This window comes from Urocitellus parryii, chromosome X, assembly GCF_045843805.1.
Source record: "Urocitellus parryii isolate mUroPar1 chromosome X, mUroPar1.hap1, whole genome shotgun sequence".
Classification (NCBI taxonomy): domain Eukaryota; kingdom Metazoa; phylum Chordata; class Mammalia; order Rodentia; family Sciuridae; genus Urocitellus; species Urocitellus parryii.
Genome location: NC_135547.1, coordinates 45,014,589 through 45,038,648, shown reverse-complemented (window position 1 = coordinate 45,038,648; position 24,060 = coordinate 45,014,589). Strand labels below are relative to the sequence as shown.

The following is a 24,060-nucleotide window of genomic DNA, read 5'->3' as shown; positions in this document are numbered from 1 at the left end:
AACACCTGGAGGTGGGACACTGCTCTCCAACCATAGCAAGTGGGTCTCCTTTAAAATGTCATCACAGTCACCATAGTGGCCATAATGACATCTGGTTTCTATGGCAACCACAATACACAGATTTGTCCTCAGCACTAGAAATGCCTCTGTACAGGCCTCCTCTCAGTCCCCTTGTCTTTCTCTGAAATCAAAAACACCTTCACCCTCAGGCCACCTGAAAAAGTGCACTAATTAGAGGAACAAGGTTCAGATTCAGGCAATGGGAAGAACTCTGTTCATACCCTCTATGAGTCCAAATACCTGAAGACAAGGCCCTGCTTTTACTGCCAGGCCATGGAAGTCTCTAGTGAAAAATTGTCATGATCACGATGATGACGTCAGGTTACTATAGCAACCGCCAGCACGGACTGTTCCATCAAACTGGAAATGCTCTTCTTGGCTCTTTGTCTTCTTGCTTTTCACACTAAGGAAAAAAATGCCTCCGCTCTTCAGGACACTACCTGAGAAAATATAATAATTAGAGGGACTAGGCTGGGGCTCAGGCATTTTGGGGAACTCTGCCCAGTTTGGTGGAAAAACACATGCCCCTGTTATCAGGAATTGTGTTTGCTTTGAAAATGGCACTAGGGGACTAGTCCCAGCACACAGAAACCCAGCAATAGCTCCAAGGAGTCTTGGAGATTGCTGAGCCATGTAAAATACACCATTCTAAGCAGTTAGCCATCTGGTAGAAAAGTAAGAGACTATCCTTAATTGGTCAAATCTATGACCTAAGATTACAAAACAAATTTTATTCAGGGAATCTGAGTTATTTTAGGAAGGTAAAACTAGAACCTATGGTCAATATAATATAGACAAACACTGTCACCTATTCCTAAGTTTTTATTTCAAAAGGCTTGTGTTTTTAAGGGGCACCCAAAATAGTCGATTTCCCAAATCTAATCTATAAACCAAACAGAGTAAATTATTAAAATCATCACCCTTCCTGCATTTCCACAGAGTGACAGACTTGGTGCCCCTTCCTTTTGCTCTAGGGGAGGTTTATGGCAAGATGGAAACAGAAGCTGTCTGAAGTCAGGATTTCTTCTTTTATGAAAACTTAAGCTCATGGAAAGAATTGGGCTGCTTGTACATGGCAGAGAGGGGAGAGCAGCCTCTAAGGATACAGAGAAGGGAGAAGAAAGGAGATTTCTCCCACACATGGATGAGGGAGGAGATCTACAGGTCCTTCCAGAAGGAGGGACCTAAGTACTGCCCCATATCAACACTAGTGGTGGTTGTGGATGCTCTATCTCAGCCATGAGGCAAATTTTCCTGCTTGGGTAGATGGAGTAGGTTCAGGGGACCTCAAGGCAACAAGTTAGCTAGCAAAACGCTCAGCTCAGCCCTAAGCAATGTGATGAATAAGAGGGCTCCTCAGCCCACATCAGGAAGAAAAGTCCTGACAATGATCACATTTTGTCAAAGACAATGATCACTTTGCCTTTTTAGTATTTGCTATCTAGTTAAAATTTATTATCTCTTCACTAATGTGTATCCCCAAAACTACATGATGAAAACACCTGTTTCTGTAGATCTGTGCAATAATGTGTTTCCCAATTCAACTCAAAGTGGATCAGAGACTTAGGCACTAGAACAGAGTCCCTGCGCCTAAAAGAAGAAACAACAGGCCCAAATCTTCACTTATGTGCATTTCTAACAACAAAGATAGTATTCCCTCTTTATGCCTCAGAATATATCCTGGAATAATTATAGTATTTGGCAAAACAAACAAACAAAAAACAAAAAAGCCAAAAATAAAAAAAAAACAACAAATAAAAACAAATATGGCCACTAAATTTGTATTCAGACTGTGTCCTGTTTAAATCTAAATTCTGGAGTCATGAGAACTACATATACACCTGGGAAAGGACAAGTTGATATAATTTCTCTGCAGACACTTGCCAACATTTAAGGGAAAATCACCAAGTGAGGCCCTGTTAGTGGTTGGAATACTGGAATACTCAGTGCCTCAGACAAATATGCAAGCAGGTCACCAAGCATAGCTAAAATATCAAAACCCCAAAGCTGCATTATTAGAGAGATCTCAAAAACACTATGTTCAGTGAAGAAAAAAATCAATAAGTAGTATATAAATATAAATATACTACTTATGTAAGGGCTTAAAATAAGTAAAGCAACCATGGGTTTTGTTTAGGGATATAGTCACAGGGGTAAAACGTGAAGCAAAGCAGGAGAATGTCAAAAACAGATTTTGGATAATGGGTCCTTTTGGGGGTGAGGCATCAGAAAAGTCATCCAGGTATATTTACTTTGATGTTTAATTTTACAGTCTTGGTTGTGGACATATCTGGTTATTATGGTATTTATTATACCTTTTCAAATGTCTGAATTCTAATATGTTTACATTAAGAAAACTATTGGGTTTTATTTATCTCTGATTAACAGGTAACCCATCATCCTCTTGGGAAATGTGGAAAATGAATTCAGATACCACTATGAATATATCCATAACCATCAGCTTCACCGTGCACTAGTAAAAGTTATCATGTGTTATATTCTCTCCAAGTATCATCTGCACACATATACACTCTATATGCAATGAGTATGAATCCAGTTTAACTGGAATGGATGAATTTTCTGCAGTTGTGTACCCACATGTGTAGGGACTAACATCTACACCCATTCAATAGATCACAGACCTATAGGTCAGAGGTCTGGCACAGCATGACCTTATTATGTGCTTAGGGAAAAATCCAGGTATTGGTGTAGGTCCCACTGAGGTCTCAACTGAAGCCTCTGGGGAGTAATCTAATTCCAATATCAATCATGCTTGTTGCTACAGAAATAATCTACTTGTGACTATTGGACTGAAGTCCTCATTTTCCTTATGGCTGTCATCTATGAAGGTTCCTTGCTCCTAGGGACTAGTCCAATTTTCTGCTGTATAGTCACCTTCATCTTCCAGCCAGTGATGGTGCATTGAATGCTTCCTGGGTTGTGAATCTCTGATTTCCCCTACTTAGAACAGCCAGAAAAATTACTTTTAAAGAACTTGACTGAGGCCAAGTGCGGTGGCACATGCCTATAATCCCAGTGGCTCAGGAGGCTGACAGGAGGATTGCAAGTTCAAAGCCCGCCTCAGCAAAAGCGAGGCGCTAAGTGAGACCCTGTCTCTAAATAAAATACAAAATAGGCCTGGGGATGTGGATCAGTGGCCAAGTGGCCCTGAGTTCAATACCAGGTACCAAAAAAGAAAAAAAAAGAGCTTAACTGAGTAGGTCAGGCCTACCCAAATAGTCTCTCTTTTGCTACATAACAGAATATAATCATGGACCACATATCATATTCACAGATTCAAATCATGCTCAAAGAGGAGGAGATTACACAAGGGTGAAGGTCATTGGATATCATCTTAGAATTCTGCCTACCACATGGAGATTCAAGACAAATTTTTTAAAAAATCACTCCAACTTCATCAGTGGTATCCAGACTGAAACTGGTTTTTGACCCAGAGCTCAGGCTACTATTATAGGGCATCACTGTGCTAGGGTGAGGCCAGCACAGGGGAAGTGACTCACCCAAGAATCTGCAGTCAGGGAGGTGTCCAGTGTCTTGACTCTCATCTTTGGTCCAGCATCCATGTTGTCTGCTCTACCTCAGAATCAATGGGAAACTGTTCCTCTGGTATCAAACAGTATGGCGAAGTAAGGGGACAGCATGCATATGTAAAAATAGGAAATGGTGCCATAATTTATTCCTCTGTCCCAACCATCAGGTAACAAAAATCACAGCTTCACACTGGCCCAAAGCTTACACATTCTGGGGTCTATTTCAATGCTTGCTGCTCCCTTTGCACAGGCTCTCTATGCATTTACACTTTTGAGCTTTGGCCAATGACATCTCCCCCTGGGAGGGAGGAGGCAGTGGAAACAGGACTCACACTGTATCCCATGGGTACTTTTCAGCATTTCTTATTTACCATCAGATGTCAGTGTGAAGGAATGGTGAGTACCATTTCACATGTGACCAAGCTCAGCCTCACAAAGTCTAAGACTCTCTCCAGAGAAGTGGCAGGATAGAAATGAGGTTCCATTTCTTGCTCTCCCCGCAAAAGAACCAGCAGCTTCCCATTTGGAAAATGGTCATTTTCAACTTTCCCAGTACTATGCTCTATATGTAAGTACTCACTTGACAACCCCCCATGTTAAAGATGGTGCCAGTGATGAAATCTTTGTGCCATGAGGCCTAACTATAGTGTCAAGTGGGTTGGCTGGTCTATGAGTTTAAGTGTACTGAAAAATTGGGAACATGATAGTATCTACAACAAGAGGAAATAGGATGCTGATTTTCTTCTTTTTTCCCAACTTCTCCAGGACAGAGGAGAACAGCAGGTCCTCCAGTGGCTCGCTCGCTCTCTCTCTCTCTCTCTCTCTCTCTCTCTCTCTCTCTCTGTTGTTGCTATTTTTCCTACCCCTTTGTGACAGTAGGCGACATAGAGAGAAAGTAGGCATCTAGGTCACCCCTGGGAAGGGACAGAAAGATGATAAATGCTCAACATGAGAATAGGATCCAAAACAGAGGAACTGGAGCCTATGCCCTGGGTATTGATTCATTCACCAAGCACTTAGTCCCCACCTGTCTATTTTCTTTGTCACCACTCTACCACAGAGCAAAGACGCTCACACACAACAGATACATGTGTTCCCAGGTGAGGATAAGAGAGTGATGAGACTTACCCCCAAGTCAAGAATGTTCCAGAGTTTCTGATTTGGATATAATGCTTGCCCAGGGAGATCTGTCTGTCTTGCTCCAGCATCATTTCCAGAATACACAGCATGAAGATTTGCTCTCTCCCTTCAGGAGCTCAAGGAAATATGCTTTTCTCATGTAAAACAGGGGGATAAAAGGAGGAGACAGGAAAATTTGGGAAACATGAAGAAATGGGGTAGACAGTGACTTCAGATGAATGGTTATGATATAATCAATTCCCTTCTTCCCTACCCCCTTCCCTATTAGGGCACTCATTCCAACACATAGAAATGGCATGGATTCACAGCGAAAAGAGAAACACGTCAGGATTTTCTTTCTTGTCTCTACATGCTCTCTAGGCAAATGGAAAATTGTTACTGTACGCTAGAAGAAACTTAAGAAAACATTGCCTTAACCAAGTGAAAACTATGTCATGTGAGCATCATGTAGTACCAGATATGATGTAGCAAGAAGGGTGCTTCAACTCTGTGGTATTGTTTCTCAAAACTCATAGAATGATCTAACATAGAGAAAAACTGACTAAGCCTCATGATTGTCAGGGCCATGAAAGTATTCTAGCAGTTCCTCAAATAGATAAACATGGAATCACCATACGCCCAGCAATTCCACTCCTAAGTATATACTCAAGAGAAATAAAAACATGTCTTCATCAAAACTTTAATAAGTGTACACAGCATCATCAATCACAATTAATAAAAAGTGAAAATTATGCAAAGATTAATGGATAAACAAAACACAGTATATCCTTAAAACAGAATGTTATTCAGACATAAAAAGAAATGAATTCTACATGCTAGAATATGGATGAACCTTGAAAATATTATCTGAAGTAAACGAAGCCAGATGCAAAAGATCAAATATCATAATTCCATTTACATGAAATGCTAAGAACAGGAAAATCCATAAAGACAAAAAGCATAACTGTAGTTCATGTGGCTGGGGGTGGGTGCAGATTTAACTGCACTGAAACACAATGGGAATTTTTCAGGTAAAGAAACATCCAAAAGTCCATTATGGATATAGTTACACAACTCAATCTATTTACTAAAAATTACCAACTTTAAAATGTGTGATTTTAATTGTCTTTATATTTGCAAGAAAGCTTTTAAAATGTGATTTTTGGCCTAGGGTTTTGTTTTGTTTTGTTTTTGGTATGGGGATTAAGCCCTTGGCTTCACATGTGCCAAGCATTCACCCTACCACTGATCTACACCCCCATCCCCTGGTCTTCTGTTATACCCCAAGAATAATCAAAAATTTCCTGAGGTTGCCCTTGTAGTGAAAATCTGATTTATCTCTGATCTCTTTCACATCTTCCAACTATGATGGTAACTTAAGAATCGGTCCAAAATAGAGTCTAAGGCCCGCCCTCTATGACAGGAAGTCAGCATTATTACTTTCCTCATGCCTCTCCATACTTTTATTTTCCATATGCTTCCATTTTAGGAGACTAAATTAGAACTTCCTTCATGAATGTCAGGATAGCGGTACTTATCAAAGGGCCACATAGGTGCACACCCTTTGCACCAACAATTTCCCTTTTAGAAGTCTATCTTCAGGACCTAGTAAGGGCCATGAATAAGAATCTGGTTATAAACACTGCCATCCTGGGGCTGGGGTTGCAGTTCAGTGGTAGAGAGTTTGCCTAGCACATGTGAGGCACTGAATTTGATACTCATCAATGCATAAAAATAAATAAATAAAATAAGTGTCTTGTGTCTATCTACAACCAAAAAATATATATTAATAAATGGAGGCCAGGTGCAGTGGCACACGCCTGTAATCCCAGCAGCTCTGGAGGGTGAGACAGAAGGATCATGAGTTCAAAGCCAGCCTCAGCAATTTCGCAAGGCCCTGAGAACTCAGTGAGACCCTGTCTCTAAATTAAATACAAAAAGGGCTGGGGATGTGCCACAGTGGTTGAGTGGCCTGAGTTCAATCCCTGCTACAAAAAAAAAAAAAAAAAAAAAAAAGGTGGCAGAAGGAAGGGCTGCAGTTACAGCACAGTGGTTGAACGCTTGCCTAACACATGTGAGGCACTGGGTTTGATCCTCAGCATCACATATAAATAAATAAAGGTACTGTGTCCATCTACACCTAAAAAAAAAAAAAAAAAAAACAAGAAAAAAATAACAAACACTGCCATCCTGAGAACTCCCTTCCTCTACTTCTAGGCCTGAATTTAGAAAGATAGGCTAAATAGGAGGCAAAGCCACAAAGAGGCAGAAGAAAGCAGAGGGAAGCATGATTGTCAGCATGCAGACACATACAAACCAGGTTCTGGTATGACTAGAATTCTCCCACGACAGTTTGCTGGGCTCAAACAGAGCATATTCATCTCATCTTGCAAACAGCCATGTGAACTCTACCTCACACTGTGCCCTTCAAGTGGTGTAATGCCATCCCACAGGGTTGATAATGAGGAATATCAGAACACCCCAATTAACACAGTATTAGGAAAAGTGAATATCGCATCCATAAGATAGAATTCTAGAGGGCAGTAAAAAATAAGTTATAATGAAAACAATAGTGAGAGGTGGTATGTTACCTATCAGATTAGCAATAATTCATATTATTTCCAATGTGTAAAGAAACAGATACTGTCATACCACGTTGTTAAGAATATACATTAGTGGGCTGGGACTGTAAGTGGTAGAGCGCTTGCCTAGTACTTATGAGGTACTGGATTCGATCCTCAGCACCACATAAAAATAAATAAATAAAATAAAGTATTGTGTTCATCTACAACTAAAAATATTTTAAAAGAATATACATCAGGGCTGGGGTTGTGGCTCGGTGGTAGAGTGCTAGCCCAGCATGTGTGAGGCACCAGGTTCGATCCCAGCACCACATAAAAATAAAGATAAATAAATAAATAAAGATAAATAAATAAATAAAGATATTGTGTCAAAATAAAGGTATTGTGTCTGAGGATATTAAACTATAGTCTCTAATACAAATGGTAAAGGAAGTAAATTTTTATCAACAATACAAGTAAAATACTTGGCAGCATCTATATGATGAAATGATCATTTGATGTAAAATCAAAAACAACTAAATTGTAATTTAAAATATTTTCACAGAAATGTATTTACATATAAATATTGTCATAATGAAGGTAAAGGCAGGTTACAAAGATCACAGCGACCTGAATTTATATTTTCTCATATGTCTCTATTTATCCAGAGAATTTTAGCCATAAAAATAAGATATCACTGGGATGCAAGGATGGTTCAATATACGTAAATCAATAAATATTATTCACCACATCAATAGACTTAAAGATAAGAACCATATGATCGTCTCGATAGACGCAGAGAAAGCATTCGACAAAGTACAGCACCCCTTTATGTTCAAAACATTAGAAAAACTAGGGATAACAGGAACTTACCTTGACATTGTTAAAGCTATCTATGCTAAGCCTCAGGCTAGCATCATTCTGAATGGACAAAAGTTAAAGGCATTCCCTCTAAAATCTGGAACAAGACAGGGATGCCCTCTATCACCACTTCTATTCAATATAGTTCTCGAAACACTGGCCAGAGCAATTAGACAGACAAAGGAAATTAAAGGCATAACAATAGGAAAAGAAGAACTTAAATTATCACTATTTGCAGATGACATGATTCTATACCTAGAAGACCCAAAAGGATCTACAAAGAAACTACTAGAACTAATAAATGAATTCAGCAAAGTGACAGGATATAAAATCAACACGCACAAATCAAAGGCATTTCTGTATACCAGCGACAAAACTTCTGAAACGGAAATGAGGAAAAGCACTCCATTCACAATATCCTCAAAAAAAATAAAATACTTGGGAATCAACCTAACAAAAGAGGTGAAAGATTTATACAATGAAAACTACAGAACCCTAAAGAGAGAAGTAGAAGAAGACCTTAGAAGATGGAAAAATATACCCTGTTCATGGATAGGCAGAACTAACATTATCAAAATGGCGATATTACCAAAAGTTCTCTATAGGTTTAATGCAATGCCAATCAAAATCCCAACGGCATTTCTTGAAGAAATAGATAAAGCAATCATGAAATTCATATGGAAAAATAAAAGACCCAGAATAGCAAAAGCAATTCTAAGCAGGAAGTGTGAATCAGGCGGTATAGCGATACCAGATTTCAAACTATATTACAGAGCAATAGTGACCAAAACAGCATGGTACTGGTACCAAAACAGGCGGGTGGACCAATGGTATAGAATAGAGGACACAGAGACTAATCCACAAAGTTACAACTATCTTATATTTGATAAAGGGGCTAAAAGCATGCAATGGAGGAAGGATAGCAGCTTCAACAAATGGTGTTGGGAAAACTGGAAATCCATATGCAACAAAATGAAACTGAATCCCTTTCTCTCGCCATGCACAAAAGTTAACTCAAAATGGATCAAGGAGCTTGATATCAAATCAGAGACTCTTTGCCTGATAGAAGAAAAAGTTGGCTATGATTTACATATTGTGGGGTCGGGCTCCAAATTCCTTAATAGGACACCCATAGCACAAGAGTTAATAACAAGAATCAACAAATGGGACTTACTTAAACTAAAAAGTTTTTTCTCAGCAAGAGAAACAATAAGAGAGGTAAATAGGGAGCCTACATCCTGGGAACAAATTTTTACTCCTCACACTTCAGATAGAGCCCTAATATCCAGAGTATACAAAGAACTCAAAAAATTAGACAATAAGATAGCAAATAACCCAATCAACAAATGGGCCAAGGACCTGAACAGACACTTCTCAGAGGAGGATATACAATCAATCAACAAGTACATGAAAAAATGCTCACCATCTCTAGCAGTCAGAGAAATGCAATTCAAAACCACCCTAAGATACCATCTCACTCCAGTAAGATTGGCAGCCACTATGAAGTCAAACAACAACAAGTGCTGGCGAGGATGTGGAGAAAAGGGTACTCTTGTACATTGCTGGTGGGACTGCAAATTGGTGCGGCCAATTTGGAAAGCAGTTTGGAGATTCCTGGGAAAGCTGGGAATGGAACCACCATTTGACCCTGCTATTGCCCTTCTCGGACTATTCCCTGAAGACCTTAAAAGAGCATGCTACAGGGATGCTGCCACATCGATGTTCATAGCAGCACAATTCACAATAGCTAGACTGTGGAACCAACCCAGATGCCCTTCAATAGATGAATGGATAAAAAAAGTGTGGCATCTATACACAATGGAGTACTATGCAGCAATAAAAAATGACAAAATCATAGAATTTGCAGGGAAATGGATGGCACTAGAGCAGATTATGCTTAGTGAAGCTAGTCAATCCCTAAAAAACAAATACCAAATGTCTTCTTTGATATAATGAGAGCAACTATGAACAGAGCAGGGAGGAAGAGCAGGAAGAAAAGATTAACATTAAACAGAGACATGAGATGGGAGGGAAAGGGAGAGAAAAGGGAAATTGCATGGAAATGAAGGGAGACCCTCATTGCTATACAATATTACATATAAGAGGTTGTGAGGGGAATGGGAAAATTAACAAGGAGAGAAATGAATTACAATAGATGGGATAGAGAGAGAAGATGGGAGGGGAGGGGAGGGGGGATAGTAGGGGATAGGAAAAGTAGCAGAATACAACAATTACTAATTGGGCATTATGTAAAATTGTGGATGTGTAACCGACGTGATTCTGCAATCTGCATTTGGGGTAAAATTGGGAGTTCATAACCCACTTCAATCTAATGTATGAAATATGATATGTCATGAGCTTTGTAATGTTGTGAACAACCAATAAAAAAATATATTTTTATAAAAAAAAAATAAGATATCACTTGTTTCTCTCACATAGAATTTCTCTTCATAATAATGAGAGTCTTCACTTTTTGTCTGGAATCATCAGTATACCCATACACTGGAAGTGCCCCCTTTTTCACCCAGTTTTCCGTAAAGCTCTGCAGAGTGGGTTTGGGCAAGCCACACCCTCCTACTTTCCTGAATAGCAGTTTAAAGCTGCAGTTTAGAATTCTGTCACGAGGTGGCAATAGCGTACCACCATTATCAAAAATCTCCACAAAGCAGTTTACACAATGAGCAGAAAAAATGATACCGCCATTGAAACCAGCTTGTACAGAATGATTCTTTTTCTTTCCCAAAACTGGTAAGTGTAAAAGAATACTGTAAAAACATACAATGAAATTCCAAATAGCTCTAGCATACCTTGGCATTCACCAGTGAGCATAGGGCAGCACAGACCTAACAAGAAGTGACCAAAAGAGGATGACTGAGAGTGGGTGTCAGAAGGTCTGGGAAGCATGTTCAGGGGTGGGGTAATGGATGGTGAGGATTCTGGTCACTGGGGGACCCTCTATAGTGTTGACACTTCAATCTACACTGAGGGGAAAGAGATAAATCAGTTAATGCCATGTACATTGGGGGTCAACAGCAAATGGAACTGCTTTGATATACATGTGAATTTTCCAAACAGAACTAGAATCATTTTTTTCATGAAAAGGTATATGTTGCAGGGTAACAAATATGAGTTTATCATATTTGTTACCCTGCAAAACATATACCTTTTCATGAAAAAAAGAAAAGATTAAACTAAAGACTGGGAGTGGTGGCACATGCCTGTAATTCTAGAACTCAAAAGGCTGAGGCAGGAAGATGGCAACTTCAAAGTCAGCCTCAGCAACTTAGTGAGGCCCTCAGCAACTTGCCCTTAGCAAGATCCTATCTCAAAATAAAAAACAAAAATAAAAGGACTGGGAATGTAGCTCAGTCCTTTTGCTTTTGTTTGAGCTTGCCAAGAATGTGCTAGGCCCTGGGTTCAATTATCAGTATTTCGAAAAAGAGAAGGAAAAGAAAGATGGGTATCATCTGATAGCATGAGGGAGATTGTAACTTTGAGTGACTCAAAAAGGGGAAGGAAGTGATGCATGTTGGGAGCTTGGTCCTAATTCCAGTGTTTTCTGGAATTATTTAACTAACAGAAGGAATCATCCTGCATCCATCATTATCTAGGATATCTAAAACTGAGATTGGCTCCAGCCTCCCATCCGATCTGAGAGAAAAATTCAGCTTTGATGCTCAGAGTCCTCTAGGGAGGGTGAGAGAGAGAACCTCCTGCCAGTCCTTACATTTTACCTAAAGAAGTGATTTAGGCTTTGTGAGCCTAAGCTTGGCTTGGTAATCTGTGAAATGGGCCTGACCATTCCATCCTTACTATAAATACTGTAAAAATATACAATGTATGTTTTTACAGTTGACCTGAGGAAAACCTGCCCAGAGAACATGACATAGAACAGGACTTTAAAGTTGAGACACAAAACAGGAGCTGGCTGAGCCTCAGGACTAAGGTAGGTATTGTGAAACCATTCCTCATCTTTCCCCTACTGAGAACACCGGCAGCTAGATAAGAATGCAAATCTCGCTCTGATATGCCTTGAGTTCAAAGTTTTAGAGACAGAGCTTATCTACCTTCTTGGGTATTTCATAATGTGATAAGAGCTGTTTCACAACACAACTCTGAGCAAACCCAAATCTAGTTCATCACACTGGGAAAATAGAAGTATCTGTGACCTAATATGGTGAGCTCAGTGACAGATCACAGTGGGAAGAAAGGTGTGGTGTTTGCCTAATGGTTGTTACTGAACTGCTCAGTTCGTGTATTTATAGGAAACTTCTAGACCCATCCTGCAACTCATCAGTGTAAGGTCCTCAGATGATGCATTATCCAACCACATGACACCAAGATTTCAGCCATTTCTGGAAAGATAGAAATCTAAGACTCACTAGCAATTCTCTCACACATTTGTCCATTCTTTCATTTGCTAATAACTAAATACGTATTGTACTCATAACCTATACTATTCCATTAGAGGTATCTCATTAACTCCTTAGTGGAAATGAAAGTGTGAGAAGAGAAATAAATATATGGGCAACTTTAAGGTCAAAATCTGAGATGGTTTAAATCTGAGATGAGGTAATTCTTCAACGTTAACTTATAAACTTGCTCAAGTAAGTTTCAAAAAATTAAAGCTATCCAATAATCCCTCCTGGGCATCTCATTACCCATTCAGTGACAGGTTCAATATCTAACTTCCTTTCTCTCCCCACTCCTTCAAATCAAAGGTCCAAAAAGGATTTCTACATTCCCTGTTTATAAATTTCAATTTCCATTCATTCCTTATCCCATTGTATTTGGCTTCCATTCCCATAACTGCAATGAACATTTTTCCAAGGTCACAAACCACCTTCTTGTTACTAGATACAATTGTTCCTATAAATATATTAACACAGTGACTATTATTTTTAATGATGTCCTAAAATACACATGTTTGAATCAACTGCTTCTCTCTCTTAACAATGAATTTTTCTAATATTTTTTAGATGTTGATGAACCTTTATTTTGTTCATTTATTTATATGGGGTGCAGAGAATTAAACCCAGTGCCTCACACATGCTAGGCAAATGCTCTACCACTGAGCCACAACCCCAGCCCTCTTAACAATAAACTTTTGACAACTTACCAGGCTCTCGAGCATGACTACTGAGTACAAATGCAAACTGTCCCACTTCCCAACTGTGCAGTCTTGGGCAAGTTCTTATTGTCTCTATCCCTCAGTTTGTCATCTATATAACGAGGATTAACAATAGTACCCATCTTGTAAGTGTGCTCTAAGCACTGAATGCCTCAATACATAAAGAGGATATGATACATAAGAAATTTTAGGCAATTTTAAAATTTGTTTTTACAAATCGTTATTGATCTTACTTTCTTTACAGTCATGATAAAATAGGGTACAGATTGGTATTTATTCATAATGACATTTGTAACACGTTGTTACTGCAGGGCATGGTGGCACATGTCTGTAATCCTGGCTACTCAAGAGCTGAGGCAGGAGGATCAAAAGTTCAAAACCGGCCTCGGCAATTTAGCAAGGCCCTAAGTAACTTAGTGAGACCCTGTTTTGAAATAAAAAAATAAAAAGGGTTAGGGATGTGGTTCTATTGTTAAGAACTCCTGGGTTCAACTCCCAGTACCAAAAACATGGAGATAAATTGTTAATGAGCATATTCATCTCCTAGGGCTGCCATAACAAATTACCATAAACTTCATGGCAAAAAAAAAGAAATTTATTCTTGTACAGTTCTGAAAACTGGAAGTTTAAAATCAGTGTGTTGACAGGGTCTCACCCTCTCTGAAGACTTAAAAGAGGAAGATCCTTCTTTACCTCTTCCAGCTTGTGGTGGCTTCCATTTCCCTGGGTTTGTGGCAGCAGAACTCTAATGTCTGTCTCAATCACATGACCTCCTGCCTGGGAAGGTGTCAAAGTTCTCTGTCATTTCTTTTACAAAAACAGAGGTCAGGGGCTGGGGTTGTGGCTCAGTGGTAGAGTGCTTGTCTACCATGTGTGAAGCACTGGGTTTGATCTTCAGTACCACATAAAAATAAATAAAATAAAGTTATTATGTTCAACTACAATTAAAAATATTTTTTTTAAAAAAGGTCATTGGATTTAGAGCTCACCCTAAATTCAGGATGATCTCATCTCAAGATCCTAAATTACATGTGCACAAACCCTATTCCCCAATAAGGCTGCTTTCACAAGTACTGGGAGCTAAGTCTGGGACAAATCTTGTTGGGAGATGTAATTCATTCAACCCACTACAATAATACAAGCAGGTTAAAAAACTAAAATGAGTTCCTATATTATGTAAACAAATACCAAAAGTCAGCCATACATGTATAAATAAACACATGCATAAGAAAACTTGTGAAATAATATAATTAGATGAAAGCATTAGCAGGATTTACCTTGGGTTTTATGTTTGGGGAATGTTATTTTATATTACTTCCTATATTTTCTACTTTTACCTATAATACATATCTATTTCTCTTGTAAATATACAAAATAATAAAATAATTAGGAAATAAGCATTTGCTGTCCCACCTACAGGAAAGTCACTCGGTGCAAAAGGGGAACATCCCTAAAACATAGGAAGGGAGACAGGAGCCAAGCAGCACTGTTTGTAGTATAACAGGACACATTTCCCCAAATTCCAAACCACAAAGATTTTTTTTATATATTTTAAATCTCTGCCTAGTCAACTGAGAAAAAACAAGTTATCTCCGCTTCATTCATTTTGATGTGCCCGATTAACAATAAATCTGGTCTTATCTGATGAGAGGCAGTAGCGCATACTGGTTAGGTATCTTTGCTTGGATGCTACATGGCCTACTTTCAAATCTAAGCCTCTCCACTAAACATCCCTGCCCTAACTGTGCAGTGGAACATCAATAGGCCCTCCTCCTCAGTTGTAGTGAAGGTTAAATGAACAATGACAGGCTTAACACTGATAATAGTGTCTGGAACTATAGGAAGTCAACAATGAATATTAACCATTTTAATCACTGTTTTTATATCTAATTTGACTACTAGTGTCTCAGTGGCCTTTTTTATTGACATGTGTATTCAGAGTGATGGACATGGATTGCCCTTCGATGTCTGTCACAAAAAAGCAGTTAACAAGGGTATAAGTAGTATGTTATCAAATTCCTGTTCTTAAATATAGTTACATTTGCACAGAAAAACTTGTGAAAAAAGTTTGAATACATATATTCAAAAAGTTCATTTGAGATACAAACTCTTTTGAATATACATATATTCAAAATTTAACCATGTTTATTCATGAGTAATTGAATTTTAAGGTTTTTTTAAATGATGTTTTTTCCTTTCATGTAATTCCGTTTTTATCCATAACAAAAATGTCTTGGTTTTGGAAGTGAGAAAAAAATAAACACCTCCAGTTCTTCCCCTAGGAAAATGGCTGTTTCCAAATGGAGAACATCCCTAAATCAAGGGAATTAGCTAATAGGGTCATCACAGAACTAACATATAAATCTACCTACACTGACAGCCACAGTTGGGTACAGTTGGGAAATTATAGATGTACAGGGAAAGGGCAAGAGCACGTCTCCACTTCCCAGGATTTTAGTGAAGGTCATGAGATGAAAGTTGTTTCACAACATATTCTCACTTTACTCTGCCACTGTTGAAATGAAAATGTCCATTTGTTCTCCTCATGTTACCTCCTCTCTGGTTTTCTATGAGGTAGTAGGGGATCTACAGACAAAACCATGAAACAAAACAATATTTCATTTAAGGAGAAACAATAAAAAAGGTCTAAAGAATAAAAAGCCTACCAAGATAGCAGATTAAGAGATACCACCCTTCATCTCCCAATAAAAGTATATAGACAGCCATTCACAAACCAAAACATCCCAGAGAGGGCTCAGAAGTCCATTAAAGAATCTGCAGTCAGTAACAAAGTGGAGCAAAAAAAGGAAAAAAAAAAGAATATTCACATCAAAAAGGGTCTCTGGCAAGACCAGCATACCTCAGATGCCTGAAGATAGCTAAGAGCAAAGAAGAAAGTCAGAGGTTATCACTGTCAGAGGCCAGATCCACTGAGGACTCCAGAATCTTGCTCACCACTAAGGTATCAATCATTCTTTTTAAGAGAAATCCTGAGATAAGACACAGATACATGCCCCTCCTTGCCACACAAGAAGCATCCACTGTTGAGCTATATTGAGAAAAGAACCATTACCTTTCTCAACCCCAAGCAGTCCCAGACCCAAGGCCATAGTCATTCGATGACTGCTAATAATCTAGACCCAGGCTCTGTGGCTGCATTGTGTCCACCCATAACTCAGATACCAGAGCCATTGCCACAGTGATTAAGTCCATAATCTGGGCCCCATAGTCAAGCCTTTGCAATGCATTACTATGTTCCAGGTATGAGCTCAGCCACCACAGAGGGCAAGGCCCTGCCCTGATAATAGAGCCACTCACTTTGTTCACACTGTGCTTCCATTCTTTGCTCCCTGATTATTTCACAAATATCTGCACATTCTGTACTTCCACCAGTGCAGCAGTAGGGGTGCTTGTGCAGCAGGTGTCAGGTCCATTACCACCCTGGATCTCAGAGATATAGCCCCTCTGTGTATGCTTGTACTTTAGGCCTCAGCTTCATGGAAGCTCCACCGACCCTAGTCATCAGACACCAATCACAAGCCAAACCCAGTGTGAAGAGGAATCCATCTAATAGCAGCAGAATAAACACTCTTCTCAAGCACATATAGAACATTCTCCAGGAGGGATCACATGTTAGGCTTCAAGACAAGTCCCCCAAAATTATAAAGATTGAATTATATCAAGTATCCTTCCTGACCACACTGTTATAAAAGTAGAAATTAATAACAGGAGAAATTTCAGAAAATTCACAAATAGATGAAAATTAAACATGCTCAAATACCAATGAGTCAAAGAAGAAATTAAAAGAAAAAAATTTAAATATATTGAGACAAAGAAAAGTGGAAATATAATATACCAAAATTTATAGGATGCAGAAGTATTTCTAAGAAGAAAATGTATAGGAGTCAATGCCTACATCAAAAAAGATCCATCCGGGCATGGTGGCATGTGCCCGTAATCCCAGCTTTCTCAATTAAGTATTTAAAACATAATGTTTCATAATTTTATCCCTGTTTGATATTACATTTCTAAGTATTCTCTCAAGTAAACATATTATGTTAAAGTTAGAGGTACTGCAATGACAGAACGAAGCAAATTTGAACTAGAGAACTAACACTTGTTGAAGACCTACTAGATACCACATGGAGTAACTTGTTATTTCCAGACTTGCATTATTCAAATCTTTAAAGTGATTCTATGAAGTAGGCAGACATTAATTCCTCTCTACAGATAAGGAGATGGTCAGGCTCAGAGAACAAAGCACATGCTCAACGACTTCCAGAGAGGCATCAAATGGACACTGAGATTGAAGGCATATCCACTAGCAAACACTGGGACAACCTGAACATCAAAATATGTAACTATGGGCTGGGGATGTGGCTCAAGAGGCAGAGTGCTCGCCTGGCGGGCGCGGGGCGCTGGGTTCGATCCTCAGCACCACATAAAAATAAAATGGAGATGTTGTGTCCACCGAAAACTAAAAAATAAATATTAAAAAATTCTCTCTCTCTCTTTAAAAAAATATGTAACTATAATAATAAATGCAAACTCTGATAAAAATAGCAATCTATGAGTCATTAATAAAATACAATTCTAATATCCAAAAGTCAATTAATAAATCCAGAAGGAATGACAGAATTATAAAACCAATGCTTCACAACTATCAAAGTAAGAAATGATTCAAGAAAGAATCAAAAATGGATGCTCAGTTTGCACCAAATCCCACAGCAGTCAGTGAATCACCATGGTAACCATGCTGGCCAAGCAGAAAAATCAGAAAACCAAAATCTTCTATTTGTTTTCTAATATGTGCTAGGAATTGAATGTGACTGACATAACATGCAATAATTAACCTCAAAAATTTCTCACAATAAATACACCTCACAGCTTCAGCAATATACACAAAATATATATTTTATGCATATATACATGTCTACATACATACATACATACATGTTCCTTCCCTTTTTTTCCTTACCACCCAAGAATCCAGGAATTCATCAAGGCAGATTTGTTTAAGGATAAAAAAGGAAAAGTCCACAATGTAATTCTAAATATTGATAGCTACTAAAGTATTTTATTTTAGTGATTGATTTCTCTGGAGATGACTTGTAGAATTGTGTCAAGGATATTTTCTTCTTAATTTCAGTATATTACCAATGATGTCTAAAAGTTGATAACAAAAAATCAGGCAAATGGATGTCATGATGGTTGATTATATGTCTCAACTGGCTAAGCCACAGTGCCCAGATATTCAGTCAAGCATTCTTCTAGATGTTTCTATGACAGTGTTTTTGGATGAGATTTACATTAAATTAGTGGACTCAGTAAAGCAGACTGCCTTCCACAACGTGAGTGGGCCTCAACCTTCATCTGGTAGCCTCAACAGAACAAAAAACTGATATTCCTGGAGGAAGAAGGAATTCTGTTGGCTTACTTTTCAGATTTCATCTGCAATATAGGATCTTCCTAGTCTAGTAAGTAGGAGACTACCTTTGAACTCAAACTTCAACTCCTTCCAGAGTCTGAAGTCTATTGGTCTCAGAAATTTAGACTTGCCAACACAAGAAGCTGTGAAGATCATGAATTTGAGGCCAGTCTGGGTAACTTAGTGAGACCCTGACTCAAAACAAAATAAAAAGGGCTGAGGATGCAGTTCAGTAGTAGAGAACCACTAGGTTTAACCCCCAATACTAGAAAAAGAGAGAGAGAGAAAGAAGAAAAGAGGGGGAAAAAAGATATGCTTAAAATAATTAGGAAATGTAAATTAAAACAACAATAAGATACCACTATATCCCTCTAAAAATGGCTGGTGCTCTCTAGGTAATGGACAAAGGAACTCTCACACAGTGTTGGTGTGGGGAAAATGGTATAACTGCTTTGGAAAACAATTTGACAGATTTTTTACAATGATAAGCTTACATTTACCAAGTTTTCTAGTCATTGATTGTATTCCAAAATATTTTCCCTAGAGAAAGAAATCATTGCTCATGAAAAAACATTTTAAAAAGCGTTCCCATCAGCTTTCATTAAAAAAAAAAAAAAAAAAAGACTCAAGGGCTGGTGATGAAGCTCAGTAATAGAGTGTTTGGCCTAGCATGTGCGAAGCCCTGATACTGATTCTCAGCACTACAGAAATAAATAAATAAAACAAAATTCTTAATTAATTAAAAAGACTCAAAATAGGAAAAAGTCAATTATAATACAAAATGTAGTATATCCAGGTCATGGAATTTTACCCAATAATAAAAAATAAGAACTATTCATACATGCAACAATAAGGATAAATTTTAAAGTAATTAGGTCAAATGAAAGAAGGCAGACAAAAAAGAAAATAAGGAATGTATGATTCCATTTATACAAAATGAAAACTAATTTACAGTGACAAAAGATCACTGTTTGCCTAAGAATGGGGCAAAGTGATATAGAGAGGGAATCTAGGGTCAGGTAGGTGGAGCGAATTATAAAGGGGTATAAGGAAGATTTCTGAGGTGATGAGTATTTTTATTATCTTGACTTTAATAGAATTTATCAGTACACATGTATGTTAAAACTTACTAAAGCATATATTTTAAGTATGTACAGTAATCTTTGATGTAATTAAATAAATCAGCCTGATGGTTCCTTCTATTATTATTCTCTTGTTATATTAATGGATCTGCACTATGATCAAATTGGTCCATGCTACATATAACCACAATAGAAATGATCATTTGTTATCATATGATAATAAAGTTAATGCCCATTTCCTTCTGAAGTATAAGAATAAAAATATTGCATCCTAGGAATATAATCATGATACTTCAGAGTAACTGGTTATCTTAGGGAATGTGACCTAGTGTCATTATAATACAGCACACTCAGAGTAATTTTTATTTTTGCAAATATTAGTTTCTAGTAACATTTTAACTAACATTTAGAATACTTCTTGCTTTAAAAACTTCATTAAAAAGTAGAAAAAATATGCAGTCACCAGGAATGAAGTATTATAATCTAAGATTGCTAGAAAGACCTAAAATTGCATATTTCCACACCCACTAGAACAATACACGATCTGTGCAGATGAATTTCCTCCCAAACTTTTACTCAACAATAGACTTCTCAACCAGGAATGCAGAGTTGTTTTTTTAAAAAAAATGAATATTTATTTATTTATTTGTTTATATGTGGTGCTGAGAATCGAACCCAGTGCTTCACACATGCTAGGCAAGTGCTCTACCACTGAAACCACAACTTCAGCCTGAGTTTTTTTTTTAATCCCACCCACCAAGCAAGCAACGCTGCAGTTGTTGATACTAGATGGGTATTCTCTAATTTACTTCAATTCTTACACACAGTTCAGTTCTTAGCCCAAAGGATGAGGGTTTAATCTTGAAGACCATACCTCCCACACTTTAGATGCCAATCACAAACCCAGGTTGTTTTGCCTGTGCTTCTGACTGGCCAGCTACTAACCAGGGTTTGCATGATCCCCATCTTAGGTTTGATTAACTTGCTTGAGCAGCTCATAAAACTGAGGGAAACACATTTACCATTTTATTATTAAGGATATTACAAAGGACACAAATGTAGAAATATGTAGGACAAGTATGGGGGAAGAGACCTGGAGCTTCCATCCCCTCACCAGGTGCCACACTCCAGGAATCTCCCTCTGTTCAGCTATCCAGAAGCTCTCTGAACCCAGCCCCTTTGGGTTGTTTATAGAGGCTTTATAATATAAGCACAATCAAAGCATGAACAACTGAACAAAAGAATATGATCTCATGCTACTAGACTGGGTGGGGAAACCTAGCAAGGTCTGTTGAGATTTTTCTTGGCCTCTCTTTAAAGCATTCCTTTCTCAATGATATGGGGCAGGGCTCATACTGGCATGAGGGTCAAAATACCTATTATCAGACAAGATAAGTCAAAGAATTTCTTTATGGCCAGCTGAAAACGGCAGGCAGGCATGGTGGTGCATGCCCGTAATCCCAGCTATTAGGGAGGCTGATGCAAGATGATCAAGGCCAGCCTCAGCAACTTAATGAGATGCTATTTCAAAATAAATAAGGGCAGGAGATGTAGCTCAGTGGCAGAGTGCTTTCCTAGCATGTGTAAGGCCTTGGGTTCAATCCCCAGAACCTCAAAAAAATTGTTTTGCAAATGCATATTAACCATCATTTTCCCCCAACTGAACTATTCATTGCTTTGTGACAAAGAAGGCATTCCTAACATGGGCCCTAAGGACTACTACAAACCACATACTACTGAAAGAATGAAATCCCACCAGCTAAACCTCTTCAAGGATGAGATCAAAGTAGCTTCTCTACTTTCAGACTATTTTGTGAACCTTGTGTATGCTATTCTGCCATATACTCTTATTCAGATCTATGAACTCACTTGAGCCAGGCATTATATCTTACCAGGGATGGAAGTGTTGGGAGTGTCCCGAGCACTGCTGCCCTTCAGATCTTCAGCAGCAATCATGACCCACATCCTCAGAAAACTGTCTTCTTTAGACACCTGATATGAGCCATATGAGGAGCTTCCAGGAAAGAAACAGAATAAAAAAATGACCTTGTCTTACAAGAGTAACTATGCCTGGCACCATGTTAGGCACTGGATCATTGAACAGTGACATTGATACAATTCGGTAGTGATCATAACAACCAGAGGGTACAATGGGATTCTCACCACGCCTTTTCCTTCTCCTTTCCTCCTCTATTCCCTAACAATAAATTTAAAAAATAGTTGTAGATGGACAATACCTTTATTTATCTTTATGTGGTGCTGAGGGTCGAACCCAGTGCCTCACACATGCTAGGGAGTGCTCTACCACTGAGCCACAATCCCAGGCCCCCTAACAACAAATTTGAAAAGGAATAAGTGGCCTGAATTCATACAGGCATTCGTGATTCCACAAAATCCACAGGGCTATGTGCTTGCAGGGTGGGCCTGTGAGAGAGCATTCCTAACCCCATTTTACAGAGGAGTAGCTAGGCTACAGAGGGCCATTCCCCGTGTTACCCTCCCGCGCCCCGCTTTTATATGAGAGGTAGGTCCAGGACACCTTGGAGAGAACATCATGCTGCCTGGTGCCAGGAGGGTCCCACGTCTCTCTCCCTCTCCATTAAGCGGGGCACCAAGTCCTAGAGCGGGAATGAGGCGACTTGGGTCTGAGATCCCTTCATATCCCCATCCCAGCGGAGTTCAATTCCCCCCCGCAGGGCACCCACACCCTCAGCTGAGTCCAAACACCTGGAGGCGGGGCCGTGCTCTTCTCTCACCAGATCACCTTCTAGTCTTAAAAAGTCGTCTTGGTCGCCTTGGTCGCCATGATGACGTCAGGTTACTGTGGTAACGGCGATACGCAAGCTGTTTCCCCACACCGGAAATGCCTACACAAAGTCCTTCCCTCACCTTCTCTGAAAACAAACAAACAAAAAAAATCCTTCCTCCTGCAGGCCACCATCTAAGAGACTGCCAATTAGACAAACTAGTCTGGGATGCGGGAAGTTGGTGGAATTCTGGTCCGGTTGTGCGACTCGGAGGATTGCAAGTTCGAGGCTGACCTCAACAACTTAGCGAGGCCCTACGCAACTTAGTAAGACCTTCTCTCAAAAAAAAAAAAAAAAAATTAAAAAGGGCTGGGGATGTTGCTCAGTGGTTAAGTACCCCTGAGTTCAATTCCTGGTATTATAATAATAATGATGATGATGATGATGATAAACAAATAAGCCAATATATCTATTGCATGCATGTGCATTTCCACATGCATAGAAAAATTGTATGCCAAGTACAGACCAAAAACTCAAGTATGGACCAAATGTTAGCAGGGATTACCTCCAGGGAATAGAATGGAGGAATGGTGGTCAGGAAAAGAGTTTTGATTTTTACTAGCTGTGAGGCATTAAAGACACATAAATTTATAAATTTATAACCATTTCAAAAAATCATGTGTGGAAGATATTCTAACAAGCAGTAGGGTACAGAGGAGAATAAAATTTATATTCAATATCCACTCAAAACACATTTATCTAATTCTTTGTTCTATTAAAACTGATATAGAAATGTTAATTAGCTCCATATGGTTTATGATGTAAAAATGCAAAAAATAAAATCATGGTTAGTGGGATACAGCTTAAAAATTTAAATAAATGTGATCTATGTTCCTTCCGAACTATAGCTCATCAAGGGAAAACATTATGCTCTGGTGAATAATAATATATCTTGAATAACATGCAAATGGTCAGGAACCATGGATTGATGGGTATGATTGTAAGAGGGAAAATGGCATGGGGAAATATGGAGTTTTTGTCACAAAGAGAACCAGGATTTCTAAATATTTTAGCTTGTTTCAGAACCATACAAGGATACTGGGGCCATATGTCTCAGTGACTTTTGCCCTCCTTTAGTGGGACTGATTGCTTAACTGGAACACCAGGAAGGATAACTAATCCCTCATCCCTCTTCACCTCAGGCAATACATTCACTTGGGAGAATAATTAAGAGAGTCCCATCATCCAGCCCCAAGTCCTGTCGTGTGTCCTCATCACCACTGTCACCAGGCCCATATTAAGTTTCTATAATGAAAATCTAATGTTCTGTTACTTCAGGCCACTTCACATGGATGCTCCACTCCGTTCCACTCTGGGTATAGCATTTTTACCATCAGAGTCCAAAATTTTTTTAGGTTGCCAAAAACAAGCAGGATCACATCTGTTTACAAACTCTCCAGTGCCTTGCTAGAGGTCAGAAGGTAAAATGCAAACTATGGACCTTAACCTGCTGGGCCCTG

At 38.7% G+C, this 24,060-nt stretch overlaps 1 long non-coding RNA gene across 1 annotated transcript; it reads right to left on the bottom strand.

Annotated features, from left to right (window-relative positions):
• Positions 1-238: 238 nt before the first annotated feature.
• On the bottom strand, positions 239-22,595 carry LOC113192704 (uncharacterized). The gene is made up of 5 exons (XR_003302050.1): positions 22,550-22,595; positions 21,686-21,807; positions 4,740-4,880; positions 3,582-3,684; positions 239-500 (listed from the first exon to the last, which is right to left on the bottom strand). It is a non-coding gene; the product is annotated as an uncharacterized LOC113192704 (long non-coding RNA).
• Positions 22,596-24,060: the final 1,465 nt, after the last annotated feature.